General features: G+C 44.9%; 1 protein-coding gene across 6 annotated transcripts in view; it reads right to left on the reverse strand.

The window, feature by feature from the left end:
• Positions 1 to 15,121, reverse strand: part of COL27A1 (collagen type XXVII alpha 1 chain) — a 728,465-nt gene that overhangs the window by 486,782 nt on the left and 226,562 nt on the right. Inside the window, exon 1 of one of the 6 annotated variants that reach the window (XM_068248439.1) lies at positions 13,923 to 13,976. The exons of the other annotated variants lie outside the window; for them this stretch is intronic. The gene's annotated coding sequence lies outside the window, so the exon portion shown is untranslated. Of the gene's footprint in view, positions 1 to 13,922; positions 13,977 to 15,121 lie in introns of those variants that run through there. 6 annotated transcript variants of the gene reach the window in all.

Here is a 15,121-nt window from a genome sequence, read left to right on the forward strand (position 1 = left end):
ACTCTACACCAAGATGTGCCATCCTGCAGCTGAGCTACTATTTACTGCTTCAATATGCCAAGTCTACTGATTTCTATTGCCCATGCCGTATGGCTGATACCTGTATGTATTGGCTGGCCTTGGTTTTATACTTCAGATATAAAGCCGCATGGCCTGGACACACAATAAAGGGAAGCCAGTCACACGAATGGGAAGGAAGCCCCACTCATTTTGACCAAGAAAGGTCACGCAGACAAAGCACAGGAGCTTAATCAGACTGTCTGAGTCAGGGTTGTATGATTCGTGATTCTCTATCAGTGAGTGGGCAGCAGTGCACCTCTTGTGGAGTACACTGATCCTGACCCCCCCCCCCCCCCACTGTTCCAGCCATGTGTCATTATATACAGCCCACAGGCATCCTGATCTCAGGCTCAATTAGTTAATTCTCCTCCAGTGCTGACTGCCAAGAGCCAGCGCAAAGTGTTCCGTGATTTACATTCCGCCTAAGTGTTGCTTTCATATTAAGGTAATATATAAACAGTTCCTTTTTAGTCCTTTTCATCTTCAGGAATTGCACAAAAGGGATTTTCTTTGCCTGCTGCAGAGAAAGAAGAGAAGCCTTGGGGTCCTGTTCTTATTACCTAGACTGCGGTCCATAACTTGGTTGTACAAGACCACGTGAGAACTGACAGAGCAGGCCAAGACAATTACTCCTGGCCGGGGCTGTGTGTGTGTGTGGGATCTTCTTCTTCCACAGGAGTCTATGGAAAATTCACATCAATCTGAATTAGCCCAGCTAACCCAACGAAGCACAGCCCTGGCTGCATCCATAGCATATTGGTTCCATATTTAAAATGGAAACACTGGAGAGCGGCGTGGAAACAACGGGTGATGTGATATTCTCTGTGGAACGGCAGTTTGTCTAACATGCTGAAGCATTCGCCCGTCCATCCCCCACAATCCTCAGGAGCTCCGCAGGTACCGTGAGGATGAGAAGTGATGACAACATGCTAATGCGGTCTGATCTGTTCAAGATGGGCATAATTCCACTGATCATCTGCAATTCAATACTGCAGAGGATCTTCAGAGGAGTCATATATTGTGATCTGGCAAGCAACATGAGCCAAAAATGCTATCAGCTGAAGTTGTAGAAGAGATCCTGTGGTGGATGGCTAAAGTAACAATACAGGTTATGACACCTTACCACCTCAGCTTCTATCTGCTGTATCAAGTCTACTGACCTTCAGCAAGTCCCCCATTCATCTAGATGTCTTGGGCAAGTCTTTCCCATTCATGCCAGGCCTTCTCCAGCCTGGCCATGGCCCCCTCCACCCATCAGACATGTCACAGATAGACACCCACACTAATACAGAGGACAGACATGGGGAGGGTGGGAAACGAGCAAGGTAGCTGGTTCTTTAGTCATATTTTCATCTGAATTCAGGTAATCACAAGCAAAGCAGGTGGTTTCGATGCACTGCACTCAGCGCCTGGCACCGAAACCAGCAGGGCCGCGTCTGGGCGGGTGCATTGCACCCAGGTACTTGTCTCTGACAGGCGCCGCCCAGCCGCCGCTCACCCCCTCTAGCCGCCGCTCCCTCCCTCCCTATAACCGCGTCAGACCTCGATCAGGCGGCGACCAATAGTGCGGGCGCTAGGACCTAGCACACCGCACTGATATGCGGAACTGACATCACTTCCGCTGATCCTGAGGTCTGGCACTGCAAGGTGAGGGGGGAGCGGCGGCGGCTAGAGGGGGGGTCCCTGTCACTGCCTAAAGGGGGTCCCTGTCACTCACTACCTAAACGGGGTCCCTGTCACTCACTACCTAAAGGGGGTCCCTGTCGCTCACTACCTAAAGGGGTCCCTGTCACTCACTAGCTAAACGGGGCTCCCTGTCACTCACTACCTAAAGGGGGTCCCTGTCACTCACTACCTAAAGGGGGTCCCTGTCACTCACTACCTAAAGGGGGTCCCTGTCACTCACTACCTAAAGGGAGTCCCTGTCACTCACTACCTAAAGGGGGTCCCTGTCACTCACTACCTAAAGGGGGTCCATCACTCACTGCCTAAACGGGGGTCCCTGTCTCTCACTGCCTAAACGGGGGTCCCTGTCACTCACTGCCTAAACGGGGGTCCCTGTCTCTCACTACCTAAACGGGGGTCCCTGTCTCTCACTACCTAAACGGGCGTCCCTGTCATTCACTACCTAAACGGGGGACATGGGTGTGATTAGGCAGGACATTGGTGTGGTTATGTGGTTGGGCGCGGTTAATTTAACCACTCCCATAGGCGACAGAGAAAATCTTGCACCCAGGTGCCAGGCACCCCAGGCTCACCCCTGGAAACCAGGCACCTCATAGCAGAAATGTTATGCTGGGCGGGGTACATAAGAGTAATTTGGGGCTTCAGCAATCGTTGGACCGTGGATTACACCTCCCTCTGAGTTGTGATGACTCGGAGGAGAATGGTATAGAACGCCACCAGAGAGTTTTGCAGCAGCAGAGAGGGCCGTCATTCGGCTTTCCTGGCGCCCAACTTACCGGTGACAAACAACTGTTAACCCTCTGCACTTAAACATTCACTACAAGCTGGAATTCTGGGAATGATATAAAGAACTAGAACGCCAGCTGTATTTGGTTGCACTAATCTAGGATATATGCTTCCAAAAATATATTGCACTCAAAAGCATTCTGTACTAAACCCTTCCACCAGCAGGGACCGCGTTGAACAGAGGCAGCCTCAACGCTGGTGAAAGGGTTTAGTACAAAATGAGCAAATATCCTCCATTAGTGCAACCAAATACAGCTTGCAATCTAGTTATTTTCATCATTACTACAGTTCCAGCTTGTTATGAGTGTTTGAGTGCAGGGGGTTCATGATTGATTGTATTTAAATTGACTACTCCCTACAGAACCTCTTTTCCCATCTAAATACTGGGCCCTTAACAGGATGTTTCCTTGCTTGTGTACATTGAAATACCACCTTAAAAAAATACAAAATCTGTAGTGACATATCAGTGCTAGACAAATCAAATGTTAATATAATAGTTTCAATATTTATATTTCCACTTCAGATTGCATCCAACTATGAATGTGTAAAGGATATAAGCTCAAATAGCATTTTTTTCCGTGCACCAAGGGCCCATTCATTCTAGAGCGTTTTGCCGCAATTTCAGCAAAACGCTCAAACGCTAGCGCTTTTTAAAAGTGCTAGTGTAATAAAACCCTATGGGCTCGTTCTTACTTGGGCGAATTTGCGCTAATCACCGCAAATCGCCCAAAATCGCAAAACACAAACACGTGACCTGCACCATTTTTAGGCGATTTCTCGGCGATCGCATTTCAGTGCTATAGAAGGAAAGGATCGCGGAAAAATCACTGCAGTGTTCAGTGATTTTTCCCCTGAAAAATCACTCACGCAATTGTGCGCTTTCAATGTAAATGGGCCCTAAGTGTACCTTGCCCTCTAACATTCCAGTAACTTCCCAATACCTGCCTGAGAAACTAGCTGCACAGAGCAGCAAGCATTGGAAATCTGGAGTAATCACCTCCAGTAATCAGCAAGCTAAAAAATATGTATTGTGCTATGTGCAATCCTGTCCAATGGCAGTGTATAGAGGTAAAACCAAAGTAATGCTCAGCACACGTTAACATCTTTCTGGCTATTTCAATGGCTTTGATCAAATCTGCTGGACATCTATTGCCCCCATCATATCTGAGTAATTTGCTTTTGATCAATTTCAGACAGTTTACTAATTGAATGTAAAATCGGACATGTTGGAAAATCACTGCGCAAGCCATCAGGATAAAAGTGGCGAGGGATTGATTGCTGCCTAGTGTAGAACTGCATCAAGAGGTACAACACTTGCACCTCAATCTGTTCACGAAAGTGTGGAATAGGAATTGATCACTATCCCATCAATTTGGCTTGCTTGGCACACTGAGTAGTAAATCCTGTAAGGGCTTGTTCACACTATGAGCGTTTGTTTTTTTAAGCCCCAAAAGCGGTTGTGCAATGATTCCCTATGAGTGTGTGTTAACATGTAAGCGTTTTGATTTCATTGAAATCGCAAACGCCCAACATGTACCATTTTCTAATCAATTGAAGGTATAGGGAAATCGCTAAGCGCTTGAAAAAGCGCTTTCTATAGCGATTTCCAGCGCATTTTTAAGAATAAATACATTGGGCCTGATTCACAAAGCGGTGATAACTCAGTTATCACGCCTAAAAGACTTTAGGCGTGATAAGCTTTGCACCGCTGAGTTAGCACCGATTTGTGCTCTTTATCGCGCGCAAAGTCCCGCGCGTAAAGTTTTACGCGCGCAATCGCGTAATTCCGCGCGCAGCGCCCATAGGGTTTAATGGGCGCATCGCGCGCACTGCACCGTGCGCCGCACGATTGCGCGCGCAAAACTTTGCGTGCGGGAATTTCGCGCGAGTTTCATTTTATCACGCCTAAACTCAGTTTAGGCGTGATAAGGGACTTTTCACAGGCGTGCAAACACTTTGCACCGCTTTGTGAATCAGGCCCATTGTATTTATTCTTCTCTGGGTCAAAGAGTACACTTCCTGACTGACGTCTGGAAGTTAAAAATCACAATCACTCATCAAAAGTGCTTACAAAATCGCTTTTCTAAGCTCAAAGCGCAGGGGAAAAAAAGCTCTTTTAAAAAGCTCAATAAACGGCTCAGCGCTTGCGATAGCACTGTCGATTTATAATGTGAACATAGCCTAAACCTAGATAAAATAATAATAATAATAATCCGAACATTTATATAAAGCTTTTCTCCTGTCGGACTCAAAGCACTCAAGAGCTGCAGCCACTGGGACGCGCTCAGGAGGCCACCCTGCAGTGTTAGGGAGTCTTGCCTTGAACTCCTTACTGAATAGGTACTGACCCTAGCCAGGATTCGAACCCTGGTCTCCCATGTCAAAGGCAGAACCCTTAACCAGTACTCTATTGCTTTTTTCTTTTTAAATCAATAAACGTGGAATATCAGTTTGAGATTAATATTATCTACTATGAGCTTGCTCTAAAGAAAAATTGTAAAAGATGTGCGCTAGTAATCGGTTCTTGATCATTTTGGGTGACTACCTATAACGTGTACAGGTTGTACAGGTGTCCTCTGACCTCCAGCAAATCATATCTGCGGGAAACCCAAGCCCCACCACTAGTGTTATTTCTGGTTGCACCTCCACCCATCTTATCCGCCCACCTTCCCTCTCTATAGGGAAGAACAATACTACTGATGGTAAGGCTGCCTAATATACAGATTTATCGCCTGATGCTGTCACTGCCAGAATTCTTCTGAGCCCCACTAGCTTTCTGAATTCAACTGAACTTCCTGGTTCAGAATGCAGCCTTAACTCCTCCTACATTGGCTACTCTTTACATTGCCCCCCCCCCACCCCCAATAAATGATCGTATCAGGCAATTCACTATACAGCCATTTAGTTGGTTAACTGATGCTTTAATATATATCTTATTTGTCCACCAGGCCCGGATTTACATTACAAGAGCCTATAGGCACAGATGTCCTGGCACCCTGGACTTTGCCCTCCATGAACAAACAGACCCCCGCCAAACTGCACCACAAGTGTGCTGGCTGGTCCAGCTGTCAATTCTCACTTCCCTTGCCTGTCGTAGGTAGCTACAGGTGTCCCATAGTATCAGGTAGCCAGGGGTACCCTCAGTATTAAGAAGCTAGAGGTGCCCCTAATGTTAGTGGAATGCTGAGAGCCAGGTGAGTAACCTCTCATTTAAACTCCACTCAGGACTTTTGGATAGGGAAGAAGGGAGGCACTCAGGGAGGGGAGTGAGCCGCCTTGCGATCACCAGGCGCCTGTAGGCACGTGCTTACAGTGCCTTATGGTAAATCCAGCCCTGATATCCACTAATCCATTTATTTTTTTGCTATTTAGGCCTCAGAAGATACTGTTGAAAAGTGGTCTTGACAAAGCTACTATGCACAGTTACACAGTTATAGGGTTGGAAATGACCGCCCACTAGGCACAGCTATGACACGAGACTGAGCATCACATCAGGTACATTTTTTTTTATTAAATTAGAAATGTCTAGGTTTTAAGCCTGACAAAAGCACAAGGGGAGATCTCAATAACATAATGAACACAACTTACGGGTATATTTTTTTTCTAGACTTTAGACGAGTTTTATGTCTCCCTTACATTCTGTGGGAATTCTGCCATAGAATATGCGGTCTCTGCACAGCTGATATACATTATTGTACTGATCTTCTTCCCCACAAGCCCATTCAGAGATGGGAAAATTGCACTGGCACCTTAAGAATGCATGGCTCTGCTATACAACAGTCACATTATGTCTGGCAGCGTCTGCTGGAGCAGAGTAAACAAAAGACTTTTTCAAGCCATCTTTTCAGTCTTTCCGTGACCTAAAAGTGAGGAGTAATGGGGGCAATGGAGGTGTGGGGCCAAAAATAGGATTTACAGCTGAGGGAGCGGGTGATGACAGCTGGTACAGGCAGCCCCGGAGCTCACCATAGAAATGAATTCTCAGAAAACCTTAACTACTTCTGTCCCAGAGCAGCCACCATCCAGAGAATGGGTAAGTTCCTACACAAGCTGAGACAGATGGAAAGTTAACAAATGCTGAGTAATTCCATTATGAGCACTATAGAGTCCAATGTTTCATTACATGTTTACTAAAGTAGATACCTGCAAGAATTCACCTGCTGTCATGGGGTCAGATCAGTGACAAGACAAGTTCTGTAAGTTCATATGACCTGACCTTCACATCAAGTGGCCAACCCTCCTTTGGAGAAGGTGTGATAGATCAAGCTGGACATTCTTGGGCAAGCCCTCGTCTAGGAGGTTCAGAGGGGTGCCAGTGCAGGAACAGCAAGATGGAGGGTAAAGGAGAAGGCCTCTGGATTCTCTTCCTTCTACTGTGATAAGTATAAATTTGGGGTACTTGTTTTCCTCCTCCAGGTATTCTTTGAACTCTATTTTTACAATAAACTAAATGGTTAATTTGCATATATTCAGCAGTGGTGCCTGGGAGACATCTCGAGCTCACTCCAACCTGAATTATCGCAAATTCTTTCTGTTTTAGGAAAGCAAACTTTTGCTTTTTTTGAACTCTATCAACACAGCGTTTTTTTCAATAGCATAAATACCAGTCTGAGCCAGCCTTTACCCAGGTCAGTCTCAGGTGGACTGTAATTTAAGCTGGGACATGCCTATAGCAGTCACAGTCCCTCACCCCCCCCCCCCCCATACCTGATGGTCTCTTCTTCCTGAGGCCTAACCCTAACCTCCCTGCCGCATTCACCACTCCCTGTAACCTTGCCCTAACATTACCATAACACCTAACATTAACCCATTATTGACACCTAATCTTTACTCCGTAACACCAACTACTTTCCGATGCCTAGTATTAACCCTTTAACCTTACCACCTACAGTTAACCTCCCACCTAAAAGTTCTGAACTTTCACGCTAACTCTTTTAAACAATAGCTAACCATAACTGACAATCCTAGCCAATACTCACCTGTCCTTTGCTTCAACACACACACACACACACACACACACACACACACACACACACACACACACACTGACAATCCTAGCCAATACTCACCTGTCCTTTGCTTCAACACACACACACACACACACACACACACACACACACACACACACACACACACACTGACAATCCTAGCCAATACTCACCTGTCCTTTGCTTCAACACACACACACACACACACACACACACACTGACAATCCTAGCCAATACTCACCTGTCCTTTGCTTCAACACACACACACACACACACACACACACACACACACACACACACACACACACACACTGACAATTCTAGCAGCCAATACTCACCTGTCCTTTGCTTCAACACACACACACACACACACACACACACACACAGACAATTCTAGCCGATACTCACCTGTCCTTTGCTTCAACACACACACACACACACACACACACACACACACACACACACACACACACACACACACAAATATGAGTATTGAGGCCGAAGGCATTTTGGCAACATAAGAGCCAACGGCCAGCACTCAGGCTTGCCACTCACAGCTGAAATCATTCTAAGGGTCAACAAGTCTCCTGGATACTAGCACCAGCAATACAATATCTGATCCCTGGTGCCAGATCAACTGCACTCATGAACCTGGGAGGATAGGAGGCGCCCTAGAGGGTACTCATGACGTGGCTTTTAAATCAATCAATAAATTTTAAATTTCAAGAGTATTTCCATAGAAAACAATAACCCAGTTGGCAAGTAAAGGTTACTGTCGATATATACCCCTGTGGTGAAAATGACAGTTTAAAAAAATTATTAGCGTAAAAATATGGAATGATCCTACCTTAATAAGTAGTCACTCCCAATAGGTAAGAAAAAATGTTTTAATAGGGCACTTTAAGATGACAACGCGTTTCGTGGTTCAAACCGCTTCATCAGGTCGTGTATCGTGCCTTAAAAGACAGAACAGACAGGGCACTAAGACACAGAGAAACATCTCATTCGTAATTGACATTTAAAAAATATGAACTAAATTCATGAGCAGTAAATTCATAAAAACATATAAAACATACAAATAGAACAAAAGTTCTGTAAACAGTACATTTTTGGGGACATTGAGGTAAACCAAGGATCAAACATTGAAACATTACATACTGTGGATGACAATAGAAAACAGATACACCCTTTACGTGGTGCCTGTTTCCTATTGTCATCCACAGTATGTAATGTTTCAATGTTTGATCCTTGGTTTACCTCAATGTCCCTAAAAATGTACGGTTTACAGAACTTTGGTTCAAATAAATTGTTCTATTTGTATGTTTTATATGTTTTTATGAATTTACTGCTCATGAATTTAGTTCATATTTTTTAAATGTCAATTACGAATGAGATGTTTCTCTGTGTCTTAGTGCCCTGTCTGTTCTGTCTTTTAAGGCACGATACACGACCTGATGAAGCGGTTTGAACCGCGAAACGCGTTGTCATCTTAAAGTGCCCTATTAAAACATTTTTCTTACCTATTGGGAGTGACTACTTATTAAGGTAGGATCATTCCATATTTTTACGCTAATAATTTGTTTAAACTGTCATTTTCACCACTGGGGTATAGATCGACAGTAACCTTTACTTGCCAACTAGGTTATTGTTTTCTATGGAAATACTCTTAAATTTAAAATGTATTGATTGATTTAAAAGCCACATCATGAGTACCCTCTAGGGCGCCTCCTATCCTCACGTGTTGTATACCCTCCCCTGGGACCAGGGGACACCACCTTGACAGGTAGCATCTTTTTGAAGGAGTTGCGACCACCAATACTACCTCACAAGGCCGAGTGGGGACGGTACTTCCCCACATGCGACATAGACTGGTTGCCTCACGTGCAACCCGGCTTTGTGAGTATATGCGATCATTTCTTACAATCGATTAAAACCGCGCGTGAGATAATACACCAGATCGGGTTCCCGGTGTCTTCCCGTCCCGCTTCTTTATTTTCCCAGTGCGCACTCATGAACCTCTCACTTTTGCAATGTGGGCCACATAACTATGGGCCCCATATAACGTAAGTATTATGGCTTTAACTACCTGCTGGAAGGAGAGAGTGGGTAGACAGCTGAATGACATAAGAGTAGGATATAAGCACGTCATCCTATGCAGCGGGTACTTCATAATTTCTTATTTCCAGAGGGAATAATTTTTGTATTTAAAGAATAACACGTACATTTTTATTTCAAACAAGGATAAGTCAGGTCTGGGGCTTTAAGGGCTCTTGTTCTGCTATCCTTCCGGTGATGGCAGCCGGGAGACAAGTAAAGAAAAGAGCATGAGTGTTCAGTGTGTAAAGCGGCTCATGCTGGATGGAAAGACTGGATGATGTTGTTCACACACCCACTCATTCATTCAGGAAAATATGCGGCAGCAAGAAGTAGCTGGGGAATGGTGTCACATTTTACACAGCCGTGGTGAAAAGGAGGAGATGCCTGATAGTAAACATGCTGGGCTTTGAAGTGGGAGCCTCGCAGTTTGAATCCTGGTGTCATCTCTGTGTCATTCCATCTCCATGTGTATCAGTCACTACTAAACACTGGTCAGAGAGGGGAGATTTGTTGTGTCTGTCAACCTTCCATATTTAGCACACGGCCACTACTAGGAGTGTGTGGATGCTGCTGACTAAGGCGTAACTCAAACACTCTACACAAAGCTCTCCTCACAATACTAACGGCTATTTCATTTGGGGAACTGCACCAATGTGCACACATACTGTACATCTCTATACCATTACGTGGTATGATAGGTAGAGGCCTCTTCTAATAAACAGGTTTGGCTGTTTTAGATGCAGGCATACATGAAAAGGAAAACGCGGGGAAAATTGGTTTCCCAATTTCAGTTAGTAGAATATCAGTAAATGTATCGATATTTTACATCTTGAAAGTGGAAATTACGATAGTAAAATATTGGTAAATAATCCAGATGCTATACCACAACTAAACCTAACCCTATTCTCACACAGAACCCCCCTCTACCTATGCCTAAACGTTACCACGCCCCTGCCGACACCTAACCCTAAATCTACCTCCCTGATGCCTAATCTTAACCGAACTTCCTTCACACCTAACACCCCCACCCGCCCATGCCAAGCCTTAAAAACTCCCCCCCTTGTCCCTCCTAACCTTAACTGTGCCACCCGCCGGATTTTGGGTGCCCATACAAAATATACAGTATCTATTCGGGGCACTTTTTCCCTACAGTTATACCGGTACTTTAAACTCTCTCCAAGGTCACACAGTGTTTTTCAACATCATAAATACCAGACTGAGACAGTCTTTACCGAGGTCAGTCTCAGGTGGACTCTATTATAAGCAAGGTGGAAAAAAAGGGAAAAAAACAGTATTAAAAGACCAATGACACTAATTGATTTCATTAGAGGTGCTCCTATTTATCAAGTCTTGGAGTTCTCACAAATGGACCACCTGTTTCTCCATTAATTTTCCGACTTTGAATGGGATTCAAAACAATATTAGTTCCCTAAATTGTGGCAGCACAGTACCTGTCCTGGCCAACCATAATTTATCTGACTGTGAAAAGCAAAAATGCTATAGGGAAACAGCTCAACCATGGAGAGGTCAGTAAGAGAAGCTCACATAGCGAGACTGCTAGGTGCTGAAGCATGACCAATGCAAAAATAATCTGCCCATAACTGAAACACTCGTTTCTGGGTTCCAAACCGATTCTGGAAACTACATCAGCACAAGCAGCGTTACTTCATTCACTGGATTTTATTGTCCAATAACTGTATGCAAGCTCTTTGGTCACCATACATGGAACAATCTATTAACAGTTCAACTTGGAACAGATAAAATGAACAGTATCAGTTCAGTCCATTATTCCAACAACTGCCACGTATTCAGTCTACTCTAATCCCTCAATCATGGTGGATTAATTTTATATTTGCCAATTCAGTCTGATAACAGATAGCTCACTCAGACTGCTCTGCATGTGGCCACCAATAAATCAAAGTGAAGAAGGGAATTCAGCTGAAATAAAAGAGCGTAGCATTCAGCGCATAGTATCCTGGCTATGTAATAGTCCAATGACCAGAGGTTAGATAACAGGAAAGGGTAAACACTGAAGAGGGGTTGGGGTAAGTGTCAGGAAGAGGTTTACCTTGGGCGTGGCTAGGAGTAGGCATCAGGAAGGAGTTTTCCTTAAAGCCATTGTAAATTGAAATAAATCAAAAACAGATACTTACCTATGGAGAGGGAAGGCTCTGGGTCCTATTCAGCCTTCCCATTCCTCTCACGGTCCCCTCGTTTCAGCACTGCCACCTCGTTGCAATCTTCCGCCACAGGAGGCTTTGGAAGTCTTCGGGAGCCTGAGTGCTTCCGAAGACAGGAGGCCCCTTACTGCACGCACAGGCGAGAGAGAGTGCTTGCGGAGGCGCTGTATGGAGCCACCCATCTTCTGGAGCACTCGGGCTCCTGAAGACTTCTGAAGCCTACTGCGGTGGAACAGTGCAGTATTCGATAAAGCGGGGGTGACAGCCCTGGAACAAGGGAACCATGAGAGGAACGAGAAGGCTGTATAGGACCCAGAGCCTTCCCTCTCCATAGGTAAGCATGTTGTTTTTGTTTTGTTTTTTTTCTCACTTGACATTCACTTTTAAAGTTTTTTTTTTTTTTAATGTAATCTTTATTTAAAATAACAGAATAATACATTCCACATGTAAGCATTAAATGAAATTACATTTAGGCCTCTTTCACAGTAGGACATTGCGTTTTGATGCGACGTTAAAGTCGCAACACAAATTACAATGCAATGTCCCCAAAAAGTTGCAACGCAACTTAATGCTACGATACGGTCGCATACAGTAGAGCATACAGGCAATGAAAAGTAATACAGTAATGAAAAGTAAATTTCCAAGTCATTACTGAGCATGTGCAAACAGTCCAACGCAGCTACTAATGTGTATAACGCGATGCATGCAGCACTTTTACTAAACGTGCATCGTTAGACACCAACGCAACGTCTGCACTGTGAACGGGTATTGATTTTTCCTTACAGTGCGCTATTCTGTTAAATGTTGTTTTAACGTGCGACTTTAACGTCCCACTGTGAAAGAGGCCTTAACGTATCCTCAAGCAACAGTTTCATTCAAATTAACCAGAAGCTGACAACATATCTCTGTGGTCTATTTGAATAATAAATAGTCCATCATATAGTCCTAGTCTCATTAGTATAGAAAGGTACAGCCGACCCTGTGCTTGATCTTTGTATATGTTACGGCCAGAACCCGAAGTTTGGCCACTTCTAGTTCTGGCCGGCCACTTCGGGTTCTGGCCGGCCAATGCGCGAAGTGGCCGCTGCGCTGCGGCCAATGTTAGAAATGGATTGATTCCTCTGAGGTTAATGTATCTTCTGGCCGCAGCGCAGCGGCCAAACGTATAACAACTTAGTGAATATATTGCAATTCAGCCGGCGGCAATGTAACAATTCAAGCCGCCGGCTTTTTCTCTGCCTCTCTCTCCTCCCCCCCCCCCCCCCCCCCCCCCTCCGCCTCTCTCGCTCTCCTATGGGCCGCCGGCGGGGACACGCGTGTCCCCCCGGAGTCGTTCGTCGCGGCAGGGGGATCCTGCTGTTCTTGCAGAACGGGTGCTGGCAGAAGCAATGTCTGCAGCCTCCCCGCTCTGCTGCCCTGGCGCCACGAACGACTCCCGGGGACACGCATGTCCCCGCCGACTGCCCATAAGAGGAGAGAGAGAGAGAGGCAGAAAAAAAAAAAGCCGGCGGCTTGAATTGTTACATTGCCGCCGGCTGAATTGCAATAAATTCACTAAGTTGTTATACGTTTGGCCGCTGCGCTGCGGCCAGAAGATACATTAACCTCAGAGGAATCATTCCATTTCTAACATTGGCCGCAGCGCAGCGGCCACTTCGCGCATTGGCCGGCCAGAACCCGAAGTGGCCGGCCAGAACTAGAAGTGGCCAAACTTCGGGTTCTGGCCGTAACATATATTAGGCAATACAATACTAATGGTTAGTTTCTCAGTAAGGCTAAATCACAATTCAGAAGAAGATTTTTTCCCCCCTTAAGCGTAAGTCTACGGTTAAGTATCAGGAAGAACAAGATCAGGTGGGGACAGTCAATTGATGGGGAGAAGCACAAAATAGATAGAAGGACTATTGGGAAACTGCTAGAGTATCAGGAAATTTCCCTCAGTAATACTTTGCCAGCCTAACCTGGCACCGGAATAATAGATACGTGGGGCCCACCTGCCAGTAAACCCTCCCCCTTACTGTTCACAGCGGAAGGAGTGTTGCTTCTGTTTTTGAATAAAGCTTGTGCAATTAAAAGAAACTGCATTCATTACAACATAATTTCACAGTAAGGCCTCTTTTCCTACGGGCAATGAAATGTCCCTCAAACTCTCACAACTGCTCACTGCTGCCTGGCAACTGCTTGCTGAGCACACAGCTCAACTGCCCGTGGCAATGAGCCCTAATGGAGTATTGCTAACAGCAACAGCGTGGCAAATACGCCCCTAGCACACATTTTTTGAAACGTGTCACTGCAATCAAGCTCAAAATGAGCAAATATTTTCCATTTTTCCAGTTTCTACATTTGTTATGCTGTCTTTGTATGATTTTCAGTTAAATACAGGGTTTACATAAACTGCAAATCATCCCATTTTGTTTTTATTTACATTTTACATAACTTCCCAACATTGTTGGAAATGGGGTCTTGTTACTAAACATAAAAAAATAAATTAAAAATGATTTAGAAAGCTTCTAATTAACATAGCTGTGCGTCTGTGCGGAAGTCTGTGGCCATCCTGGAAAGAGGCTGAGTTTGGAAACATTGGTTATTCCATTTATATCCATAGATTACATAATAGGGAACTGATGTATAGCAACCAGTGCAATTCATTACGCTAAACCTCTAATTGCGTATCAGGGCTCTGTTCTATGCCTTTAATAGAAACTTTATAGCTATGGGTAATGAGTTATTCGGAAGCAACATTTTCCTTCCAACATCTGTTCAGCTTCTTTCTCTTACCCCAATAAGAGGTTTTCGGATGCTGCTAGACAGCGTATTAAGGGTAACTTTCAATATCTGGATATAGTTTAAGACTAAACAAAACAGACAAGCAGTGAGAGTTTTATTAAAAGGAATCTGAAGTGAGAGGAATATGGTGTCTACCATCTTTTTATTCTTGTAAAAATGACAGCTGTCTGGCTGACATGCCGTTTTAATCACACCTGGAACAAGAAATGCAGCCACTTGAATCACTGATGTGTGAAATCATGCTAGACCATACAAGTCAAACTCCGGCCCGCAGGCCAAAACTGGTGTGCATAACAATCAAGTGTGGCCCGCAAGTGGTTTCCTTACTTTGCATTATGTTTGGCCCACTCTAGACTACCAGGGAAGCTATATAGGAGGTGAAGCCCAAGAGCACCATGGAAGGCAAATGGGGGAGGGGGAAAGCGCTAGACACCAAGGAACTGTATAGGGGAGAGAGGGGGTGACTAGACACCAGTGAACTGTAAGGGGGGGCACTAGACACTAGGGAACTTTATAAGGAAGGGAGGTGGCCACTAG

Source organism: Hyperolius riggenbachi, chromosome 8, assembly GCF_040937935.1.
Source record: "Hyperolius riggenbachi isolate aHypRig1 chromosome 8, aHypRig1.pri, whole genome shotgun sequence".
Lineage (NCBI taxonomy): Eukaryota > Metazoa > Chordata > Amphibia > Anura > Hyperoliidae > Hyperolius > Hyperolius riggenbachi.